Here is a 22,548-nt window from a genome sequence, read left to right on the forward strand (position 1 = left end):
AAACTGATCAGTGACCAAAAAAATTAAGAACCACTATTTTGAAGAAATAAAGGCATTCCTACAAATAGAATTCTTGGCCTTACAGATGGTATGGGCTACCACGTGGTCACCCTGCTGTCTATGTGCATGCACACAGGTTCTCAGACACTGGATGGGGATTAGCATTCTCCACAAACAAGCACACTATCACAGCTCCTTTAACTTGCCATGCAGCTAAAGAGGAGGAAACATTTCTTGGTACCTTTTAAGATTCTTTTGGCTGATCTAAGAATTAATTGACATGAAACAGATTAAGAGGAAAAAATCTTATTTAATTACACACCTACAGGTCTCCATAAGAATATGAAGCCCATAGGTAGGCAGTCAGGAAACTGAGGCTTATATGCCATCCAGAGCTAAGAAAAAGAGCACAGGAGGGGTGCCTGGGTGGCTCAGTCGGTTGGGCATCCGACTTCATCTCAGGTCATGATCTCACAGTTTGTGGGTTAGAGCCTCACATCTGGCTCTGTGCTGACAGCTCAGAGCCTGGATCCTGCTTTGGATTCTGTGTCTCCCTCTCTCCCTGCCCCTCCCCTGCTCACACTCTGTCTCTGTCTCTCTCAAGAATAAATAAACATTTAAAAAGATTAAAAAAAAGAGCACAGGGGTCTTGAAGGGAAGGATAATTCACAAGAAGATGAAAAAGAGTAAATGGTAAACAAATGTTTTCTGGGCCATCCCAAAACCATGGGACTCATAGAGGAATGTTAACAAACAGACTTTGCTAAGTTCTCCTCTGTCTACACGGCTAGTTCATATTATACTGTAGTTATCTAGGGTGATAGCTCTCTTCCTGGAGCAGGTCCTTTAACTAAATTCTTTTATGCAGTTAAGGGGAAAGGCAAAGGTTCTTCTTGAGCCTTCTGTTTCTTAAAAATAATCAGCCTAAAGTAATCCACATGCCAAAGAGACACATTTTGGGGTGGCAAATTGTACCCCCATACACAGCCATTACAAACACATACTTTCACATATATAGAACCTCTGTGAAGTCCTTGTCTACTTCTGTCCTTCCATATCACAAGGGTTAGGTATGACAGTGCATTGTGTAAATGGCACATGAAGAAAAACTTATTACGATTTAAAGCAATAGCATCATGAAGTTGAACATAATACTCTATTATTTCAAATCGTGTGACAAATGAATAATGACTGCCATAAACAGGAATGTAAGCTTTCCTTTTTGGCAAGAAGAATTTTGGTCCTTACTGGCTCTAAGAAAAATCCAAAACCCTTTAAGTGTCATTTGCAGACGGCTTCTATCCAATCTACCACCAATTTAGCCTTTCACCGAATAATATACTCATAAGCTGGGAGCGACCTTATAGGTCATCTGGGCTAACCTCCCACCCTCTTCAGAAGACCGTTTCACACCATTCTTGACAGCCTGTGAACACAGATTGGCTTGAACTAGAAAATCAGTCCAAATGACAAACAGTGAACTTGGTCGCGACTGTTTTCACACCATCTTATGAAATGATTCAGAATATAGTTTTCTGAAAAATGTACTACGAGCACTTATATTGTTGATTTGCATAGGATTCTTTTGAAACCAGGCTGAGTAATTCAAATGCAAAGACTGTCAAAGAAAGTGCAGTTAAGGGAGGGTGGTATTTTACTGTAAGCAGTATGGTAATCAGTGTACAACAACATTCAAACTAATTGTAGGTTTTAGTGGGAAAGCTGAGATGGGAAACGGTTTCTAAATAGCAAACTGGTAGTCCAGCCACAGAGTTAACACTGGCGTTGTACTTCACTATCATTGCTCATTTGAATACATACTCTAAATAGTGAATTATTAAATGTCCCCAGTTTATTAATATAATAGAATTCAATACTTGTTTGCAAGTTAATGAAGGAAGGAATGATGGCCGTCCCATCTTGTTTTGTGGGATCTAAAAAAAATAAATAATACACTTTTCTCCCAGGGCATCTAATGGTTCTATTTATTTATTTCCTATCTTGCCCAGTGATTTCCCCAACTTCACAGAATACATGTGCCTAAGAAAGATACTCCCTTGTGTCTATGCCTTCTAGTAACAATTTTGAGTGCTGATTTAAAGCATTAGATCCAGATCCAGACCTCAATCATAGCATTTACTACTTTCTACCTTCTAATTACATGCTTATGAAGGAATTAGAAGCATGTAAATTATAAAGGATGCTTATTACATGCTAAGGAACTCCTGGAAGGCTAAATTCCTATGGGATTCAACTATATACACTACATCACTATGCCCTTTCCATCCTTAATACCTCAAACCTAAGCCTAATCTAACTGTAGACACAGGCATATAAGGAATCACTATAAAACTTTGGATTCTGGAAGGATGGCAAAGCCTTCCTACTGGCGGAATGTCACATGCACTACATACCAGTTGGTCTAAACAATAAAAAACTAACCACCTAATTACATGACATTTCTTCCTAAATACGGATGCAGTTATCAAACAAGGGTGTGGCCAAAGCATAGTGACACAGATTCTTGTCCTCTCTCTGTTCTTGTGACTGCAGATAAATCATTTAAGTTCACTACGATTCCATCCCTCCATGTGTAAAAGAGGATAATCTACTGCCTTTAACTATAAACCCCTTGGAAACATGAGTTTTGAGGTCTTCAGAGAGATAAGGCACACAGGAAAAAGGAAATAACACAAAACATGGGATAGGACTGCAGTGTCAGTTCAGTTACAATCTGTGTTGTCACTGTCTGGCTAAGTTGCCATTTCTTCACTTATACGGTAGAGAGTAAGCTCCACGGGCCCACCTGTCTCTGACAGTGTGAGAATAAGGACTAAACATTAGGGAAGAGTACTGCGTAGACCCTAAGATCCCTACCTGATCTTAGGAGGAGTTCAATATGAATAAGAACATAAATGGTCCTGTGTGTTCACTTTCCAGTATTGGATGCAATGCCTCTTCTTTACATGAATACACCTCCTTAACTTTTAGGCACCCTGTACCTTTTTCATTTCTAGAGTGTACTGGAAAAGTTGATTGAACACTCTGTTGAGGGATTGATCATGCACACACACACACACCTCTCTGAGAAAATCTCCTTTGAGAAAGAAGCTTGTTTAAAGTAGCTGATTTCGTACTCAAGAAAGTAACTAATATGTGGCATAGAACACCCTTTCCATTTCTTTTTTCTTGAAGATTTTTTAAAGTAATCTCTACACCCAATGCAGGGCTCAAACTCACAACCCTGAGATCAAGATTGCATGCTCCACTGACCGAGATGGCCAGGGGCTCCACAGCCTTTCCATTTCTGACCTTGCAAAATAATCAATGTTACAACTATGTGTGCATATATGCACAAGCATCTGTTTGATAGACTTGAGCAACATTAAAATGCTCTGATCAGGCATCTTTCTGACCAATTCCTCCAGGGAAGAGTGCAAAGTTTAATGCAAAATTCAGCCCTAACTCTTAACACAAAGAGTTGTTTCTAAACAACTCTGGAGATTTATAGGCTGAATACAGAACTATTCCCTCTTCTTTTACTTGTCCAAATGCAAAGAAATTAATTTTCTGGTCATAATTTCAGTACTTCTGGGACACTATCAGAACAGAAATAAAAACAGAACATCATTATATTGTCAGGTCCTATAGCTGAGTGTGACTAACAGCTGTAGTGTCACAGATGTAATAATCCAATAAAGCCTGTGTACTCAGGGCCAAGTAACACCAACGCTGGGAAAAGGTAAGTCTGGTGGCAGAAGCAGATTTCAATTAGCAATTCAGCTTTAAAGATCAAAGGTCTACCTGTGCCCTCCTACTTTTATCCCCTTACTTCACACATTTCTTCTCTTGTTTTGAGTACTCTTTCCCTCTCCTCTGTGGATTCTTACTTTTGTTCTATCATTGAAAAGCTAAAACAAGTTGCATCCCACCATTAAGATTTTCTAAGACTTCTCGGGGAGCCTGGGTGGCTCAGTTGGTTGAGTGTCTGACTCTTGACTTCAGCTCAGGTCATGATCTCATGGTTCATGGGTTCAAGCTCCATGTCAGGCTCCATGCTGATGGTGTGGAACCTGCTTGGGATTCTCTCTCTCCTCTCTCTCTCAAAATAAAACAAACAAATAAACAAAAAAAGTTTAAAAAAAAATATTTTCTAACACTTCTCTATCTAAAGTGCAATGTTTATTTCCCCTCAATTACGACATGGATTAAGTGAATTTAATTTAGTTTTGCCTCTCTAACTAGGCAAAGGATCATTTTTATTGCCATGAGTTTTTATATCCCCTTCAATGTCTAGCTTGGTCCTGAGTTTATTTCAAGTATGTGATGTATTCTTTGAATCTTCAGCAAATCTATTTTCTTCACTATTTTTATCTCCCAAATGAAATAGGAAAATTACTATGAAGCCTCTGAGGACCCTTCCAGTTCTCCTATTTCATAATAGTCCACACTGGTAGTCCAATGGTCAAATTACACGCTGCAGTGATACTAGAGAGACTCAGGGATCGCAGACCAGGATGGCTAAGACCAGCATTCCACTCAGACGAGATAGCAAGAGCAAAAACCATGAGACAATAAAGCATTTGTCTTGTGTATGAAACCAAAAAAAAGAGGCCCAGAGTCATGGGAAAGGGTAGGAATCAGAAAAGAAATTATATCAAAAGGTTGTCACAGTTCACCAGCACAAAACAGCCCTGCAATGAACAGTTGTTACCTTTCAAGCACAGTTGTTCTATCCACCACCTCACACCTACAGGAGAGAGAGAAATGAGAAAATCCCATAGTGGAAGGGAATTTTTTAAAAAATCATAATAGGCAATCAAGACTATTTGAGTACCTTTACTTACATTATTCCTTTCTTTTGAGTTGTGTTAATCTATTGAATTATCTGTGAAATCAGAACCAAGGTAGACTAAGTCAAGGACTATTTACATTGCCCAGGTCTGAGAGTTTCAGATAAACATGTGCAAGAACATAAATATAGCCACACAGAAAGGCAGAAAGGCAGAAAGGCAGGAATTTATCAACTCAGCGGATTAACATAGGCTATCAGAAGCCCTAATTAGTAACTTCTAGGTGGAGATTCAAGGAGAGTGGGGCACTCAGAGAACATGGAAACTCTTTAACCCTTCCGTATACCCTTGGCCTATGCATTGCTTCCACCTGGCTGTTCCTGAGTTCTATCCTTTCATATACAATAAAGTAGTAAACTAGCTTAAAATTTTTCCAATGCCAAAAATGTCCATGCATTGAGGAACCAAATTAACACTATTTGTGTTACTATATTATTAAATACAGTTTATTTGGTTCATACAACCTCCAAAAATCAGTGTTTTGGTGCTCTATATATAAGAGAGCATTAAACAAGATGATACTTGTAGTCCTTCTAGCAGGAAAATAGGGTGAATTTATAATTCTACTCATTTCCTTCTTACACAATGGTGACAGTCTCATACAAAGGCTACCTCCTCAAGTTCACAAGGTTTCATAATGAAGACAGTATTCATGACTGCTGGGTTTTTGAAGTAACTGCAGGACTAAGTCAGGCTTCGTAGTAAGCAGTTTCAAAGATGGCCCTCAAGGATCCTCACTGCCTGGTATTCACAACCTTGTGTAATCCCCTCCGCTTGAGAGTGGTCACTTAGTGACTAGCTTTTAGCAAGGAGGACACAGCAGAAGTAATGGGATGCCACTTCTGACACTGGATTACCAAAAGACCATGGCTTCCACCTTTGGCATGTTCTTTGGCTGTCACTCACTCTGAGGAAAACCAGCTGCCATTTTGTGAGCTGCCCTATGGATAGACCCAAGTGGCAAGAAACTGACATCTCCAGCCAGCAGTTTTTGAGGATCTGAAGCCAGCCAACAACAACATGAGTAATCCTGAAAACGGATCTTCCTCCAGTTGAGCCTTGGAGACAAAACAGTTCTAGCCAACAACTTGATAACAGCTTTGTGAAAGACCCTGACCCAGATCCATCCAGATAAACCTTACCTATACTGCTCACCCACAGAAACTTTAAATAACATTTTGTTTTAAGCCACTAGAGTTTGAAATGATTTCTTATCCATCCCTCTCCAGATAGATAGATTGATAGAGACAGAGATTTACTATAGACAGGCATCCATTTGGAACAATAATCAATACTAAACACTGGGAACAGCTTCCTGTAGTCATTTCCCCCTCCACTCCAAACACTCAAGAACTTGTCAAAGTTAATAAACTAATATACAAGCTCTAGGTTACTAAGAAGCTATAATATATGCCAAAGGACAAAGCTCTTTCCTCTATGTCCATTTATTTTCTACAATGTCAGACCTGTCCCTGTCAGAACTATTAGTAAGAAATCACACAATTAAAAGATTAATCCAATAATACTGATTTGATGTTTATGTAGCCTAAAGATAATAAACTCTGTAGTAACTATCTTGGGAGAACCAAATTCTAACTTTTTTTTAATGTTTATCTATTTTTGAGAGAGAGGGCGGGGGAGCATGTGTGCAAACAGGGGAGGGGCAGAGAGAGAGGGACACAGAGGATCTGAAGCAGGCTCTGTGCAGAGAGGCAGATGCGGGGCTCAAACTCACGAACCATAAGATCATGACCTGAGCCAAAGTCAAACACTTAACCAACTGAGCCACCCAGGTGCCCTCCAAATTTTACCTTTTGGTCCAATGTTAACATAATCTTTTTATGATATTGTACCTATATCAGTATATGTGTAAAGCAACCTATTCTCCAGTTTATGGCCAATGAGTTTTTAAAAAACAGTTTATGTATACCATGTAACTGGAGTTAACTCGTGAGCCAGTGTTAAGGCCATAATGGAAGCTAGAAAGAAAAGACCTACCAAGATAGATTTCGCTTTCAGATAGAGAAGGCAGAAGGCTGCCTTGAGTTTGCCAGGAGAGTTTTTGTTTCACCCGGCATGCTGGCATATATCTGCCTTCAATAATTTTATCTAGTTTTGAAGGATTAACCTGAATTAAAACCTCCTAAATTTGCCCTTCATTATCATTCATAATTGGTTGTTTTCTAGAATAGATGAAAATCGTATAGTGGTTACACACTTGACTTTTTCAAGTGAGGCTGGGGACAGGCATGGAAGTAGAACTAAATGGCATTTCAGAAGCTTAGTATTTTGAATAAAGATTCCCTTTCCTACCAAGTTTAAAAAGAAAAAATATTGCATTTAGGTTAAAAAGTATAAGAATCAAAAGCAAGTTAAACTCACTTTATCAATACCACCACCATCGTTTATGTAGTACTTACCATTTAAAAAGTGCTTTTGTATACTGAGAACTAAAAGCATCTACCCCCTCACATTGAACTGCCTACATTAACATGATTTTTTTCACTCTGTCTTATCAAACTTCGTTTCACTATTCTGTATTCATCAACATGACTTTACTATTCCAGGTAACTCTCGCTCATGAAGAAAAACATAGCAAATAACTCTGTTGCTTATTCCAGAAGCTCCCAGAAAAAAATTCAGATGAACAGCAAACAGGTTTTCAAGCAGATAGGATTAAAACCAAAGCCCTTGTCTCAAAAGCTTCCCCTTGTTGGGCCCACCAATCCTACACTATTATATCATGATACTTAACCAATCCTAACCAAGTTTTCATACTCAAACAGCCACCTTCATTCAGATTCCCAAACTTCACAATTATCCCCATTTTGCCTTTCCCCCTTGACATGCTACTAAGGCTCTACCAAGGTAGCGCTCTTCCTTACCAGAGTAAGGACAGACTCAGCTTTGCCTTAGCAACAAGTTATCTTGGTGGTATTTCTGGGGACCCAACTTTCAAGAATGCTTTTAACTTCTGCCCTCATTAACAACCCCTTTAAGAAGCTGGGGCAAATCTTATCATCTGCATCTTATACTTACTTAGGGAAATTTAAGTTCAGAGAAGTTAACTAATCTGCCAAATCAAAGAACATGAGCAGTAGAATTAAAACACCAGAGTAAGTTCAATGTAAGAGATCTTAGTATTAAGTACGAGATCTTAGAAGTCAGCTTGTGCAGACAGGGGAATATTAGATCTTGAAGACCAGGAAGGACAAACAAAATGAGAAAAGGACATACATCCAGGTCTACATTCTCTTCAAGAGTGTATTCTATATTAGGAAAGATGTTTAAGTTGTAAAAGATCACATGAGTGACCAGGATCCAAGAACCTGAGAACTGATGAAAGACAAGAACTCAGTAGTCAGAGTGGACCCAAGAGACAGAAAATGATTAAGCAGCACAAAGTGTGTAATAATAGCAATTAGGAAACTATCTCTTAAAGATCAAGACAAAAAAAATCTGGATGGATTAGAAGAAAAATCCAGCAATATCAATATAAAATACTAACAGACTTACTGCATGATTTTCCAGTGACAGTTACTGTAAGTGAGTTGGCATATAGGAACTGCAAGTTTCCCTAAAGGCACATGGCAGAGAAATTTATGGAATTAGGAAAGGCACACCAAAGATGAAACATGATAGAGTATAGCCAAGCAAGACAAGGACTGAGAAAACCAAACCTTGGAGTGGATTTCAGATAGCCTGATGGCGTTCATGGAAAAGAGACAGGATTTAGTTGAAGAATGGATGCTTTTTGACAGACACAAAACACATCAGTTTCAGAAGTGTCATTACAGTGAGAATGTGTTAAGAAAACAAAGGTCTGAGCCAAAAAACAAGGAGAGTCGGAGGGAAAAAAAAGAGGCACTGAAACCCAGCACACAGAATTGCCCAAAATAAGAAAGAAAAAGAAATGGACCAATGTAAGGAGTTAAAACTTAGAAATTTAGCTGAACCCTCCTGAAAATCACAACGTGGGACCCCAAGTGAGGAATGAACTGCTGCAGGCAGCAACCACAACTGCACTTTGAAGTACAGCAGGAAAGATGTGTAATATAGAAAAGCTGAAGGAAAACACATTGGAGCAACCTCACCCTCAAAAAGTGGCTCATGTGCAAAAGCCTGTCCCAGATAACCCAACTCTCTAAACAAATGAGAAGTTGAGAGGCCACCTATCCCCAGAGCCATTTTTCATCCCAGAGCCATTTTTCACAGGCCCAAGAAAAATCCACAAGAGGCAGAGACCACGAAGCCTACAGCAACTTAGAAGTACAGAATTCACACGGAAAATGGTAAATAAATTTCACCAATTTCTCAGCTTTGCCAAAGGGCAGTACTCTCTCCTGTACTCAAAATGTGCGTTGGTATCTGCTTCTTCTTTACACATATTTGGAGCACTGTCTTGAGGACCCTTAAATCTCTATAATTCTTAGATACTCTTCCCACATTACTGCAGATTTGAGTAGACAATCCAATTCCAAACTACTCATTTTCCAATGAGCTTAAGGTGCTTGGAAAGAAATGAATCAAATATATAAACTAATTCTGAAAATTGAAAGGTTCTTAGATAATGGTCTCCTGACAAATGGGCTGATTGTGAATTGTTGAGTACTTCCCAGCTCACACACTTTCCCCTCACTCCTTTCCACACTGCCTCGTGTGGCCGGTTTTCTTCCAGCCTTCAGTGCACTCCTGAAGTATATTTATATACCTAAGACTTTCAGCTATCATTTTTCCAGGTTGAGAAACTACCACCAAGAAATTAGTATTTAGAATACCTACAGCGGAGCCCAAATATCAGTCAGCATTTTGGTGAATACAACAGATTTTCAGGACTAAAAGGAATCAGTCTCAGACTCTAGATGATAAAGAGATGATGAACACTACTTACCATCCTTACCTCATGTATCAAGGGCAATCAGTCTTTCTGTCACTTTAATAACAGACCAAGAAAGGGGATAATATTAAGAGCATGGAGCCACCAGCTAATTGCCCACATATTTTAAAAAGGGACCATAGATGCACTATGTATTTAAATGAAGCACGTAAAGCAACTGATGCCTCTCAAACTCAGCACCTTCAAGGATACTAAAATTTAAAGTGTCTCTTACAAATATCTTTGCCCAATAAAAATCATCTTCGGGTATTACTCATTATCAATTGAAGCAAGCCACAAGGCAAAAGGTGGGAAGACACATGGAAGTTTTTTAAAACATCAGATGACAACAGTGCTATGCATTTCTTTTGAATGTCCATATTCTGAAATGGAAACCTATAGGGATAAGTGGTGTTTGCAGACCGTGGTGGTTTTCCCTCAGGGTACGTGTCTATCTCCTTCCATACTTGCTGGCTACATCTTGGGCCATGCTAATGTAACTCCCAGTTCTGTGATATCCCTTTGGCTGCTTGTCCAGTGAGGAGATATTAAAGCATGGGGGGGGGGGAAGGGAGCAGTAGACACTCCCCTGAACACACAATTCCCGTGATACCTTTCACACCAAAAGCCCTTGTCCTTCTAACTTGCTGCTTTGTCCTCATCCTCGGGAGCAGCTCTATTGGGTGCTGTTGTTCCTAGCCCTCCCAGATGCCCATGCTGTAGGCTCCTGGAAGGTGAGAGACCATTTCCTATTTGTTAATCCCCTCTCCTGGTCCCCCTTCTGAGGATTTATCCTCTGTAATTCTCCTCCCTTTAGATAGACAAGCACAAAGACATCCACAAAGTGGCCACTGCACCCCATCTTCAATTTTTTTTAGAGCTCTTATGTTTTTCTGAGCAGTTGTTAGCACCAGTTATTTCTACCATTGCACGATCACATGGTGCTGCTTTGGGATAAACACGGTGAACAGGAAATGGAATGGTGGTAGGTTGGGGGAACTACTGATTTTGTGAGTAAACCTCATGGAGTTATTTTATCCTACAAGATGTCATACTTGTATAAATTTGATAGAAATAAAAACAAAACACAAACTTCTATTTCCTGACTGGTCTGTGCACTTAGTGAGTAGCTAGCTAAACTCTACTTGGAGAAGCCCTGCACAGAGACACTGTAAAGAATGCATGTCGGCCCCACAGCTGGACAGTGACCAAGGAACAGTCCTTTCTGATTCATGAGAACACCATGAAAAATATGAATTCCTGCAAATTCCTGCATGTGAGGAGTAGAGTTTATCATGAAATGAGATAGAAGAGTCAATGTACTGTTAAGAGAACCCCTCATTTTAATGAAACATTATATCTCTCAATTCTGCCAAGAAATGACAGAACAAAATAGCAGGAAGAGAAGAGATGCTTTTCAGGAGAAGGGTAGTCTTTATGTTATTAAGATGCACCAAGTTACCTTCCACTCTGGGTATATATATAATGAATCCAGGCAAAACACTGACAAGCAGCATTTGGAAATTAGGCAAAATTGATTCCTAGACTCAAGCAAAAGTTCAAGGTGAAGGGGAGAAGGCAAGGAGCAGACTCAAATGGAAAAGAAGTCATTACTAGCTCCTCTGGAATACCAATAAACCTCAGTTTTGTGAAAACATTTTTTTTATGGAATTTCATAAACATCCCCCTGTGGTCCCTTGACATTTCAACCTAACTACATGTGCAAGTGGAGGGCATATTTATAGAATAGCCAAAAATTAGAAAGGCTGACAATAGGCAACTGGAGAGTGTTTTTGCTTAATAAAAGAATGAAAATTTTCACTGGTTGAAGTACTCAGTGTGGGGGGGTGGGGGTGGGGGGAGGGTGACTTTGTTTTGGTCAAAAGTCCAAGGAAACAGATAGGTTTGGGGGTTTCCTGATGGCTGGGTGCCAGCCATGCCTTTCACTGATAACCAGTTCTCTGCATAGATATTTAAATTAAACAAGCCCTCTCACAGCCAAGGCTTCTAACTGGTTCTAATTAACACTTATGCCAGCTGTGAAAATCTTCGCCTGCAGCCATTTTGTTTGTTTTGTGAATCAAAACAATATATTATTAAAAATGCTCCTCTTCTGTGACTCCTATATATTCTCACTTCCACAAGGATCCGGACAGAGATATAAGCACTTATCAGCCCAGGTGGAAACCGTGAAACTAGATCTGTTGAGATCAAATTTAGAGTAATTACTCTCTGAGCAGCAGGCTGCACATGCCTCTTTGTACACCATGGACAATCCTTTTTTTTTCTTCGTTCTCTTCCCACCACACTTCCAGCTGGCCTCTCTTGCCTCTAGTGACGTCCTTCCCCAGACATTAATCACTGCATCATCAGCTAAACAAAGATGTGAGCAAGAAGGGCAGAACCTCTACTCTGAACTCTGGCAGAAGCTCACAGGTCTGCTCTCTGGGGATCTAGCAGTCACGAGGCTCTCCCGAGGCACCCATGATTATCCAGAGTCCTTTTACTGTATTCTACCAGACTGACCTGGAGATTCTGCTTGGTCCAGCTACAGTGTGGTAACCTCATCAGCTCCTTCTGGACCTTGGACAGGATTGCTTAAATTGTGTACCTACACATAGACATGTAGCAATGCCTCCTGTCCCTCTTGACACTTTCCCTAAGACCTAAGGTCCTTAACTAGGAGGCAGTTTGTTCCTAGAACCAATTCTAGCCACTGAGAATGTAAATATCAACAACACAGAGAAAGCCTCTTGCTCACTTGTGTTTATAGTCCCATGGGCCGGACCTATAATCAGTCCACATCAAGCCATGCAAATGAACTACAACTCTCCCTATGAGGACCATGGTCTTCTCACCATCCCTACATATGCTGTTATTGAAGTAGACAAGCAATACACCTGCAGCAATCATACAACTTTTTAAATGTCACACTGTACAATGCTTTGTGGGACATTAGGCTTAACAAAAACTAGAATAAAAAAAATTCACTGAATCATGTACACACGCTTCTTAAGTGTGTACATAATATTTGGAAACAAAATGGGAGTCAAATATCTGAATGAGAAAACACAGATTTCTTACCAAAATCCAATGACAAGACTCTCCATCATAACCAGTATGGGTATTTTCACAGAAAGACTGGTTGGCACAAACACCAAAATGTTGGCAGTGCTTGTAACTCTACTTAATTGGATCATCAGTGATTTTTAAGTTCTTTCAGTTCTGTGTAAGATCTGCCTCTTAGGAGTGGAGAGTGTACAGTTCTTCCTAAATCTGCATTCTGTGATGTCATATTTGTAGCTTAAAATTGGCCATGATGGGATATTTTTCACCTCCGAAATTGGAAAGTGCTATATATCAGAGTGTTTTCTCTTCTTTTAGAGAGCCAGTTGTTAAACATTTACTAGCATACCACTTTTTGTAGTCTTTAGATCTTCTCTGCATTATAATTACAATTTGAAGTTATTTTTAAAGGAAATAAAATGTGAGTATATTAACCTTTGTGTACATGGTGCTTTTTCATCAAGTGCTAAGAAAATTGATTTTTCCTACATAAAAGACCCATAATCCACATAGACTTGCCATTAAATTTCCAATATGTCTCCAATATACATATAAGTATGAAAACACGTTTAACCTAAGCATGAGTTTGAGGCAGAAAAATCAAACCAAGAATTTATAGCCCATTAAAATTCAAAATAATTAGCAACCATTCACAAGTAGGCCCCAGATGAGTAGAAGGGCAAAAGACTGAACTTGTTAGGATTCAAGAAGCCAGGCTCCACCTTGAGTTTTGAATAGAGTCCCTTTCACTTCTCCTAGGTTCCTGAATTCTGGGGATAATCCATCCAAATGGACATTAACCTTTTTGGATTTCTCTGCCTTGTAACCACTTTTTAAATGCCAAAGCTTAGTGAAATTACCCACTAAACCATTCATTTAGGCCTTCTCCACACCTCCCCGCCCCCAGTGAAAAGACTCAAGATGACTGAAATCTGCAGTGGGTACAAATGTGTATGGAATGGCGATGAGGTGGCAGAGTTATAATAAAGTTTCATACCTTTTTTGGACAACCATGTAAGCTAAGGTCACCATCATGTTGCTTAGTGAGGGAACTTGGTTGGTGCTGCGCCACTAAGTGGTTTTGGGTAAAGCTTTTTCTAAATACTTCAGGCCTTAGTTTTTCACTTAATGGGAAATAATAATGACCCCAGGGTCCAGGGCTTTAAAGATATTTCATCAATTACAGGGATAAATCAAAAGGCTTTGAAATGTCAACGAGCTATGCAACAGCTAGACACTTTAGTTTCCAATCAAAAAGAAATGTGGATTAAAAAAATGTTTATTCATATTTGAGAAAGAGAGCATGAGTGGGAGAGGGGTGATAGGGACAGAGGATCCAAAGTGTGCTCTGAGCTGATAGCAGCGAGCCCAAAGTGGGGCTCGAACTCACGGGCCATAAGATTGTGATCTGAGCCAAATTTGGATGCTTAACTGACTGAGCCACCCAGGTGCCCCAGAAATGTGGATTTTTATCTTGAATGGGTGAACTCTAGGTTCCATAATCTTACCAAAATATAACTTGTGCTAATATAAAAGTAGCGGAACCAGAGATATCTTTTGAGACTAAAAGTTAACAGTCTCTTTGAGATCATCTTAGGATAGTGCATATTTATATTGAGCATTTTGTCCCATCCTTCACACTGTCAAGATTTTCACCTAATCTTAAATGAACTAATCGCAGCCCAGGAGACACTTGTTATGGGGGAGGAATGAGAGGAGAACTTTCTAGGACTTTCAGTTAACAGGTACCCTCCAGCCTGCACAGCTTGACAAATTCTAGGATGTCATTCCGGGTGCTGAGCCAGGTCAGCCTCGGTGTAAGGTGTTCAAATTGGCCAGAAAAGAACCCGGCTCAGCACAAGGAAAATCTCAGGTCCCTGGGCCACCTCTTGCTTCAAAGCAAGATCACAGAGGTATAATTTCCAGAGACAAGCCAATGTAACCTATGAAGAATGCGCTGTGGCTGAGAAAGCAAAGAAGGTAATTAAAGGAAGGGGGCAGAAAGGGGGCTACCCCAAGCAGTACAATGTCCTGTTCAGATATATACATTTAGGAAATGGGGGACTAATTCATTGAGTACCTCCTGTGTGGTTGGTGCATTACAAAAAGTGTCACACTTAATTCTCACAACATCCCTGATGGCAAAGTATGACTGCTGTTTTGCAGATAAGGAAACTGAGGCTCAAAGAGTTAGCTAGGACTAAGAATAGTTATTGATGGAGGCAGGTTTGAACTGAGGTCCAACTGACCCCAATAGGCAAGCTAGAAAGCACCAAGCCTCAGAGCTGCATAATGCAGGCATTTACTCTACAGATGGTAGGAATAAGTACCATTCCTAAGACTTACTGTTCCAGGACTGCAGGGGAAGGTCACATTCCAAAACATATGCCAAAGTGAGCAACACCTCTTAAAGTGTAAACTGTGGTCAGAAGATGTCCCCACTCTGAGGTTTGGTGTTCCCGCGTTCTGGAAGTTTCAACCCCAAATGAATATGAAATCTCATCACTCACCAGAAAAAAAATCCTGACCCACTTACTGCATACCTTGCCAGAAAATTGACAGTTAGCAAAAGTGAAATCAAGTTCAGACACAGAACCTCTACATGTTTTGAAGAAGCACAGTGGGTAACAATCTTGGGGAAACAGCACCAAATAAGGGGAACACTTACCAATCAAGCCTTGTGGTTTGGCCACTATATTGATAGAAACTGTGACCTGGACAGGAACAAAACAGAGGATTATACAGGAGCATTAAATGTAACCCAATCAACATTAGCACTTTTTGTCATGATCAGTTCACCCAAGTCCATTCATCCCACTGCACATCTTTGTGTAATGTGACAGGAAAGACAGGGGTCAGGGAGCCTTAGCATGCAAATCTCAAACCTCATCCGTCCGCAGCTTCCAGTACCTGAATTCATTGAAAAATTTTTAACAGTGACACAACGTGTTGAAATAATATGTTAGAAGTCAGCTGAGCTGACAGACTATTGCCTCAGAGTGACAATGAGCAGAGTGTCTCTCAGACTCAGAGACAACAGGCTTACTGTGTATGAAACACGCCATGTGGGGCATGTGGTTCCATCAACGTCTGCAAACCAATAAAATGGCCAACAGTGTATCGAAGAGTAAAAATTTAGACGAGAATTGACCTCTATTACTTTAATTGCTGGCCTATGCCTTCAGGATCCGTACCAAATAAACCTCACAGGGAGGGTTGGCTGGCCGACTACCATTCCCTGCCCCCGACTTGGTCCACAGGTCTCATCTTTCCCTCTTTCTCATAGACAGAGGTTGGCTTTAAAATTATATTCAGATCCATGTTCTCATACCTGTTGAAACAAAGCTAAGCACCCCACTTGGCTTTGACTTCCGAAGTTTGTTTTCTACAATCTAGTTCGTTCCTTCGTTCTGGTGTGTTATTGGATCTGAAAAAAGAATAAAAAGAAAGATTAAAACTCTGGTGTTAAAAAGTCGAAGTGAAGTTTCTTTAAAATCACAACAGTCTAATTATGCCAAACTCTAACAGTAGCAACCACAGTGTAGAGAAGAACACAAATATGTGTGGGAGAAAAGATGGTCCTGCCTAATAAAGGGTCGTGGTCTCTACCGTGGAGTTAGGCGGCAGTGCCCAGGAGTGACCCTGCCACCATGCCTACCTTTTAAAGACCTGGGGATAACATTTCAACACCATCTTTAATGATGACACGAGGACAGCTGAGGGGGGCCACTCTCTGCCCAATACCCCTCAGCTCATGCTACACAGAGATGCACTTATTCATCTGGCTGGTTCTGACTATGGGTTCTATTTCCACTTTCTTCACATTACAGGCCCACAGACTGATCAATACTGGACTTTTCTATCACAGGTCCTGAAGGAGGTGATGAATCTGCAAGGAGATCTGCCTGTGGGCAGAGAGTTACCTAACTTGGAAACTCGGGTGGGTGGCTGGGACACCTATACTCTTTCACTTATCCAGAGGAACTTCTGAAAACGGTTGGTGAGGTTAGGATACCCAATCATAAAGAATGAAAGACAATGTAAAACAGCACCTACACTCATCCTGTGGTTACAAGATAAGACTACTGCTTCAGATTTTCGATTGTCCCTTCAAAATGATCCAGTTACTCTGCTTTAATCAAACATCACGGGGGCATTATGAAATGTTAGACTGATAGACAGCATCCCTTAATTCCTTTAGGGGTGGGTCTCAAATGAATCCGTTTATTCTATTCAATACCTTGGGTAATAAAACCCTTGGCAGGGCTGTTCACCAGGTTACACAACAGCACTTCATGGTGTATTAGTGTCAGTAGTTGGTAATGCAGTAACTTAGAGAATCATGGACATCAGAATTAAGCTAGTATCATTTAGAGTAATTTCATGAATAATTTCAACCATTAAGCAGCAGTGTTACCGTCTGACACTGAGCACAGCAAGTAACAATGGAAGAAATCTGACAGTTACTAATATTGGCTTTTGTGGACGTGGTCTTTAGAAAATGTCCCCTCTCCCTCTGGGATTCTCTTGAGAAAGGTGGATACAATAAAATGCCTTCAAACTCCACACCTGGACCTAAATCCCACAGTTGGAAATTGTTCAAGGGTTAGGGCTCTGCTTCAAACAGTAGTATTTGTGAAGCTAGTTAATGTCCCCATTCCCCAAACCTTGGTTCCTCATGGCAACAAAAGCAGAGGCAGCCTTCAATCCTACCAACAATCGATCTTTCTGGTTTCTCAATATAGTCCAGGAAGATAATATTTGGAGAATAACAACGTTCCACCAATAAAGGTATCAATAAGTCATTTACATAGTAAACAATATACACAATTCAAGTCAAAATTAAGGATGAACCAGACAAATTCAACCAGCACCACTTTACCTCAGGCAAGAATCAGGTTCCTCTTGGCGGTTAGGGTTCTCAGATCTTTGAGAGAGACCAGAGTTTTCCTTTCATTTAGTTAATACACATTACATTTCACAAAATAGAAGCATGGATATAAATAAGCCATCTCTGTCCATTTCAAAAGCCTGCACTTGCCATTTAAAGGTTTAACCCAGCTTACTGCAGAGTTAGGCACGCGTGGGCTAGAGGCGGGGCCAGCACGCGCCAGCAGGAGGCGGAGCCTTGTATTCCCGCCAGTTTCGGTGCTAACTTGCTACTAAACAATGTTGTTTGTTCGTAACTGGAGACCATAGAAATCTGGCTTTTCTGTGGAAAAACACTCGGGAAAGAAGAGCTAGGGGTAAAATTGTACATTCCCATTATGTTAAATACACAATTCTACTGTAAAGTAAGATTCAGAACTACGCAACATGATTTCCAATGGCTGCTCACTTCCAGAAACACAGCAGTCTCGACGTTCCTTTCCAAATTTATACACTGAAATATCTCACATTTGTCAAGGGAAATGCATGCGAAAGACTAGCAGAAATGAATTCAATAACGTGCTATTAAACATCCAATTTTTACAGAAAACAAAATCGCAAACAGCATTTCGTGGTGGCCAGTGACTGGCACTCTGGGGCATCCGTTGTCCTAAAATACACTCTCGGCCACGCAGATTGTGAAAGTGGTGTGCATTTTCACACCGAAAATACCACAATACCTTCCTTCCCTTAGAAAACTCTTTACCCTATTTGCGAATTAAAGATAACACCCAACTCTTTTACACAAAGCTTACGAAGAAGACCAAGAGCTGCTTTTAATGTAATAAAATGATACTAGACCTACAATTTCTCTGTAAAACCAAGTGCCAAACTGTGTTAAATGACCGCCCGGACAAGACCCTCCACTGCATTCACTGTCGTGAAACTTACAGGACTGAGCCAGAGGGTTAAATTCTGCACTTGTAAATTCGGAGCACCTCAAAAATATATATATATATATTTTATTATATATTTAATGTATATATTTTATATATTTTTTTATTTTATATATATTTAATATATATTATATATATATTCATACATATATTTATATATATATATTTTTTTTAAGAATTCATGAAGTGAGAACAAAACCAGGATCCAAACCAAATAAATCTATACCAAATCCGCAAGTATATTACCAACTAAAAGGCACTCGATCTGACCCTTAATTCCCCCACTTCCCATAAGAGACCTGCGGAGCCCCCGATACCGAAATTTAACAGAACGCAACGAGGCTGAACGAGCAACTGTTCTCCAAAATTAAACGTGGAAGGACACCCAGTATGGGCTGACCGGAGGCTCACGAGCACCCACAGCGTTTGGAAAACAGCCGGCGCAAACAAGACCAAACTCGGAAAGCGAGGTACGGCGGGAGAAGGGCCAGGCCCGCTCTCGGTTCAGTATCACGATAGCAAAATGCAAACCGGCGTTAAGGTTCCTGAAGGCTCTTGGCGTTTAAGGCCATTAAGGCCGTCAAAGCACAAGTCCTGAGGTGAATCGGGTCGTCAATTTGCTCACGTTCAAGTCGACGACACCGCGGGACTTTCTGTTTCTTTTTAAATTAAGTTAGCGTACGACACGAGCGATTCCGAAATTTCACCACACGAAAGATATTTAAGGGGGGGAACCCCCCCCCCGCCAAATGACCCTGTAAGGAAGCCGCCGCCCCCCCCCAACTTCCCTAATCCCACGCACGATCCCTCAGCGTGTGAAATTTCTCGTCAGGCGGAAAATAACCGAGACAAAGGGACTAGGGCCACGAATCAAATTCACACAGGCAATAAGCACCCCAAAATGCAAAACAGGAGGCAAAACCAGCTCCCAGGCAGCGACGTACAAAGCTGTCCCGCGCCCGCTCAGGCGGCAGCGCCATCTCCTCATTTTTAAGTTTCAAACACCATAGAGAACCTTGACGCCACATAGAAGAGGGGACCAAGACCAGTATTTAAACGGGTAAAAACATCACAGGGCACAATACTGTGCCCAAATTCACCTACGGGACCCACCCTGTCATAGGCATAAAGCCCGCTAGACTATTAAAATAAATTCTTAATTAGCAAAACATAGTACATTTCATACCCCCACCTATAAAAGGTGTACTACAAATAGGCCACTAGCGTGACAATTCAGAATTAAATCAATCTTACGTTCTTCTGATTCTGTGTGGGACCAGCCGCCACGTTCCCTCGCCCCTGAGGAGAAGGACCAACGCCAGCCGCACCACACGACCCGAGGCAAAATAGGGACCGTAGCAACCCCTTGGGCCCTTTTTATAGCCAGCCTATGGCTCCGCCCCCAAAGGTCCTGATTGGTTAGTGTGGGAATGATTGACGGGGATGCTATCCACTCACTCTTCTCGTTCTGTGGAAAACCTCTATGTTCCAGATGTCAGCTCCTTATTGGTGGGAAGGGTTCTCGCTTGGCATTGTGTGTGTTTGAGTCGGGGTTGTGAGAATTCCAAGTACGGAATGAAGTAGCCACTTCAAATTCAAACCAGACTCCCTGATTGGTCCCAGTGTGAATTCAAACAATGCCTCAACCATTTTTTTTTCTGATTTTCGTGTCACTGCTTCCTTCTGGAAAGTTCTCTCCACCATCTTTGGTCTTGGGATCGAACTCGAACCAGATACTTGATTGGCCGTGGCAGGGAATTCAACCCCTACAGCAAGTATATTTGGGAGTGCTCACTTGGATATCACGTTTACTAAAATTGGGAAAGAGACATAGGGGTGATACCAGGGATCTATGTGGAGTAAAAAGTGAGCCCAGGGGCGCCTGGGTGGCGCAGTCGGTTAAGCGTCCGACTTCAGCCAGGTCACGATCTCGCGGTCCGTGAGTTCGAGCCCCGCGTCAGGCTCTGGGCGGATGGCTCAGAGCCTGGAGCCTGTTTCCGATTCTGTGTCTCCCTCTCTCTCTGCCCCTCCCCCGTTCATGCTCTGTCTCTCTCTGTCCCAAAAATAAAATAAATGTTGAAAAAAAAATTAAAAAAAAAAAAGTGAGCCCAAACAGCTGCCCAGCTCACAAATGCACATACGCATCAGGGGTATTAAGTGGGGAGTTGTCGAGTCATTGAACAGCAGATACACAGAATAGGCAACTCAGTAACTGTGCATGGGCGGTTAGGAGAGCATTCACAGAACAGGGAGGATGCGTGTAGGAGCGAGAGAGGCCTGAGGAATGGGATCATGAAAAGAACTAGGAAATAGCCAGACTAGACTTTGAATTCCTAGCCCTCTAGCGCCAATGTCCATAGTTTAGGCCTCTTGTACGAGACTAATCACACCTTTTGTGCGGTTGCCTCTTCCTGGAATGTCCTTTCCCCCCAATGCCCACCCCTCAGGGCCAGCTCAGATGCAGCCTCCTGCATGAAGCCTTCCTGATCCTACTCCCACAGGCAATAGGCTCTCTTCTGCTCTTGTGGGGTGGGGAATATGGGAAAACTGCAGAGCCAGGGTCCAGGGGAATTTTGGGGGCTCTGGAATCAGTCAACACTGGGCCGGCCCCAAGGCTTGTACTTGGAAGTCTGCACTTGTGTTGTGGTTGTAGAAATTCTGGAGAGTTCAAGGTAAACAATAAAGCAACCCATAACTGTCTCCTGATTGGACAGAGCAGTTTAAATGAAAACTACAAGTTGAAAGTAAACTTGATGAAGAAAGTAATAGGCAACAGCTACTGGGATTAGTCAAAACTAGGAAATCAACCTACATGGTAACCATATTTCAGGCTGAACAGGAAAATACTACCAAGACAGGACACTGGCAAGGTGGAGTGAGTGAGATAAGGAAACCAGGCAAGTGCACGCCTGTGGTTAGGGGGTATGAAGGGGATGGTATGCTTTGCAATTTTGGTTCTTTCTACCTGAGTCTTCAGAGGCCTCCAAGTGGAGAAAACCTAGAAAAAGTGAAATCCTCATCCCTTGGAGGCCCAAATTACGTGATGAAAAGTGGTTGGCCAAAGTGTGGTTCCTAAATTGCCAGAATCCGTATCAGTAGGGGAGCTGCTTTTTTGTTGTTATTGAAGTGGGATTCACGTAACATAAAATTGACATTTTAAAGTGAACAGTTCAGTGGCATTTAGTACGCTCACAGTGTTGCGCAACCCCCATTGCTGTGTAGTTCCAAAACATCTTCATCAGCCCCAAGGAAAGCCAGTACCTATTAAGCAGTGGCTCCCCATTTCCCCTCCCCCCAGCCCCTGGCAACCACCAATCTGCTTTCTGTGTGCATGGATTTGCCTGTTCTAGACATTTTGTATAAATGAGATCACACAACATGTGACCTTTTATGTCTGGCTCCTTTGACTTAGCTTACTGTTTTTGAAGTTCATCTACATTGTAGTCATTAGCACATACTCTTAATTATTGGTTTATGCTTCTAAATCAGATAGGAAAAAAAAATAAAGCTACTAACAAAAAGAGTACATGTATACTTTCTTTGATCTCTTTACTGATGCTTTTATTTCTCATGTGAATTCAAGTTATTGCCTGATATCTTTTAATTTTAGCACAAAGAACTGCCTTTGTATTTCTTGTAGAGCAGGTTTGCTAGCAACAAATTCTTTGTTTTTGTTTATCTGGGAATGTCTTAATTTCTCCTCCGTTTTTTGTTCTTCTTTGTTGTAGTGGAGGAAGCATAACTTAAATTTAACACTTTAGCCATTTAAAAGCATACAATTCAGTGGCATTAAGTACATTCATAATGTTGTGCAACCATCACCACTATTGAGTTCCAAACTTTTTTTTTTATCATCACACACAAAAACTCGGTACCTATTAAGCAATCACTCCCCATTGTATGTTACTGAAATTTAGTTGGTATTAAT

The 22,548-nt window shown here is 41.1% G+C and overlaps 1 protein-coding gene across 1 annotated transcript in view; it reads right to left on the bottom strand.

The window, feature by feature from the left end:
* USP26 (ubiquitin specific peptidase 26) overlaps positions 1-19,961 on the bottom strand; it is a 53,544-nt gene extending 33,583 nt beyond the window's left edge. The window contains exons 1-3 of the mRNA XM_043570314.1: positions 19,875-19,961; positions 16,127-16,222; positions 15,464-15,509 (exon numbers count right to left, since the gene is read on the bottom strand). The gene's annotated coding sequence lies outside the window, so the exon portion shown is untranslated. The remainder of the gene's footprint in view (positions 1-15,463; positions 15,510-16,126; positions 16,223-19,874) is intronic.
* Positions 19,962-22,548: the final 2,587 nt, after the last annotated feature.

This window comes from Prionailurus bengalensis, chromosome X, assembly GCF_016509475.1.
Source record: "Prionailurus bengalensis isolate Pbe53 chromosome X, Fcat_Pben_1.1_paternal_pri, whole genome shotgun sequence".
Classification (NCBI taxonomy): Eukaryota; Metazoa; Chordata; class Mammalia; order Carnivora; family Felidae; genus Prionailurus; species Prionailurus bengalensis.